This window comes from Hipposideros armiger, unplaced genomic scaffold (genome assembly GCF_001890085.2).
Source record: "Hipposideros armiger isolate ML-2016 unplaced genomic scaffold, ASM189008v1 scaffold_750, whole genome shotgun sequence".
NCBI lineage: Eukaryota > Metazoa > Chordata > Mammalia > Chiroptera > Hipposideridae > Hipposideros > Hipposideros armiger.
Window position 1 is genome coordinate 25,032 of NW_017732100.1, and position 2,612 is coordinate 27,643.

General features: G+C 46.2%; 1 protein-coding gene and 2 long non-coding RNA genes across 5 annotated transcripts in view; 1 reads left to right on the top strand and 2 right to left on the bottom strand.

The window, feature by feature from the left end:
- Window positions 1-2,612, bottom strand: part of LOC109373892 (CCA tRNA nucleotidyltransferase 1, mitochondrial) — a 39,298-nt gene that overhangs the window by 17,428 nt on the left and 19,258 nt on the right. The gene's annotated exons all lie outside the window — the stretch shown is intronic.
- Window positions 152-1,710, top strand: LOC109373893 (uncharacterized). The gene is made up of 3 exons (XR_002122306.1): window positions 152-287; window positions 711-775; window positions 1,560-1,710. It is a non-coding gene; the product is annotated as an uncharacterized LOC109373893 (long non-coding RNA).
- The window catches only part of LOC109373895 (uncharacterized), a 6,170-nt gene continuing 3,838 nt past the window's right edge, over window positions 281-2,612 (bottom strand). The window contains exon 3 of one of the 3 annotated variants that reach the window (XR_002122311.1): window positions 281-361. This is a non-coding gene — a long non-coding RNA (uncharacterized LOC109373895). Of the gene's footprint in view, window positions 362-781; window positions 1,438-1,649; window positions 1,732-2,612 lie in introns of those variants that run through there. The other 2 variants (XR_002122309.1, XR_002122310.1) reach the window with 2 other exon arrangements.

The following is a 2,612-nucleotide window of genomic DNA, read 5'->3' on the forward strand; positions in this document are numbered from 1 at the left end:
AAGAGTATGTACTTGATAGCTGGTATGTCGTAATAGTGTTTATAATTGTGTGAAATGGGTTCTTTGGGAATCCTGTAGAGAAAGATTTTAAAGAACATTATCTGATCATGCATTAGCTGGTAGTTACCTGCCTCAAGTTTAAAACTTGAAAAAACCCCCATGTCTTTTAAGATTTTTCTTACAGAGTAGCCGCTTGTCTTCCCATTGACGATGCATTAAGAATTCAGCTCTTAAAAATCGGTAGCGCCATCCAACGGCTGCGCTGTGAACTCGACATTATGAATAAAGTGAGTATGTTGTGATGCCCACGTTTTGTCAGTCAGGAAACCAAGAGAGCTGTCACAGGGTCCGTCATGTAGTCCTGCCATTAGAAAATTAGAAAACTAAAGGGACAGTTTAAGCATCTCATTTGGGACCAGACACTCAAATTGTTCTGCACTCAGCTGTGAATCCCTGTATCTAATCAGCTTCCCTGAGACTGAACTCCTGACTTTGTCATGGAACACCTGTGGTGCTGTGTGTCAGCTACTCTGCTTTGTCCAGGGTCGTCAGTTGTGTGAGTGGGCACGTGTCAGGTCTCAGAATGTTTTGGTTCCAGCTTTAAACCCCGGTCTTGAGTGGTTGGAAGGAAGACAGTATTGGGGGCCTTGATGTGCTGTGTAGTTACTTCATTATGTGAACTTCCTCCTAACACCTCTTAAATTTTTCAGTGCACGTCCCTTTGCTGTAAACAGTGTCAAGAAACAGAAATAACCACCAAAAATGAAATATTCAGGTGAGAACTTGGTTCCAGTTTTAGTGAGCTTCCGAGTGCCTTTCCCAGCCGCCTTAAGAGCTGCAGCCCAGGCTGTCTTCCTTCCCTTTCCTTACACACACCCGGCCAGCGGAGCGGGGCTTAGATCGCAGCGTCGGGGAAGGCGCCTTCCCGACTGGGCACGGACAGCAACAACAGAAAGCGCGACCGGGCACTCCTGGCCCTGTGTTGTTGGAGATCTGAATGTTATAGAATATCTGTTAGAGCACCTTCCTGTAGTTAAGGACCGAACACGAATGCCTCGGGCTTTATATTCCAATCAAACATCAGTTTTGCCCAGAGAGCCAAAGATAAAGTAGGCAAGCTTCTAAACAGGGCCCGATGCAGTGTGAGAGTATAATGGTATTTGAAAATTATTTTATGACAAACTGATAATTACAAACCAGGAAGGTAAGGAAACTGCTGTCTGCAAAGCAAGCGGCCGCCCAGGGATGGCCATTGGGACCTTCCCGTCGCACCTCCCCCAGGTGCCTGCGGTCGAAGCGGAGCTGTCTTCCAGCGTGTGACTTGACGGCTTAGGAACTAGTGCTGGTTTCCTTGTGGTCAACACGGAAAGCATTTAGACTGAACACAGCTGGGCTGACTGCCGACCTCATGCTGTCATACCAAGGTTCTGATAATACCTACAAAGAGGTTCAAAGAAAGCTCTTGTAACCTTTCTTGGTCAACTTTTAAAAAACTCTGATAGAAGTAGGCTTCCTTTTTTTCGTTTTGACTTCTCCTCTGTGTTGATTCTCTGCTATAGTTTATCCTTATGCGGACCGATGGCAGCCTACGTGAATCCTCATGGATACGTGCACGAGACGCTGACCGTGTACAAGGCCTCCAACTTGACCCTGATCGGCCGGCCTTCCACGGAGCACAGCTGGTTTCCTGGGTAATGTGGGGTCGTCGTGGCTTTTGTGGGTTTGCCTTAACTGGGCAGAAAACACAGATTTCTAAGCAGAGCTGCTAGAATTATAATCAAAAGTAGACAGTGAAATGAATGATTGTATTTAAATGCTTTTCATTTCATGCATGGCGGGAAACAGCTATTTTTGCATCGTCTCACTGAATGTAGTTGGGAGAAAGGTAGGCAGGTGCTGTCATCTCAAAGTCACTATCCCGTTAAGCCAAACAGGCCGCATTTTCCTGTCAGCTGCTGCTGAGAATCACTGGTCTTAGGATCAGCAGAGCTGTGTCTGAACCATGTTCTGTAACGTAGAAAACCAGTGTGTCCCCAGCAGGTCCGTTGGATCCCACTTTTCTTCTCGTTTGCCCAGTGGCCTTCAGGGTGACCCAGGGGCCAGCAGCACCACCTGGGAGCTTGTTCGAGCCACCCGGCCATATTATTTTCAGGAACCTTCTGATTTGTCTTTTGTTCCAAATTCTGGGGCAGCCTTTTCTGTGACGGAAGCCGACTGAGTGGGGTTGGTGAGACTTGCCTCGCTGTTCAGGACCCAGAACCATGTCAGCCAGTTTGTCCAATCTTATCTGACACCCTTCTTAGTCCAAGGACTAAAAGTAGAATTACCTTGTTAATATAAAGACTAAATGTGGGATATGCCTGGGGAAAAAGGAAATGGTTGCCATGACATGGTTTGGTTTATTTTCCTTAAAAACAGAAGTGCCATGACTCAGATTTCTGGTTTAATTAACTGACAAAATTGTTATTTTGGAAGGGTGGCTCTTTAATCTTAGATAAGAAATATGCTTAGCTACCTCCCCCCGCCCAATTTTAACTCACACAAAACTGCACATTTCTCCAGGGAATACTGCTTTCTCATGTGACCACCATGCGAAAGCAGGTGTGACTTTG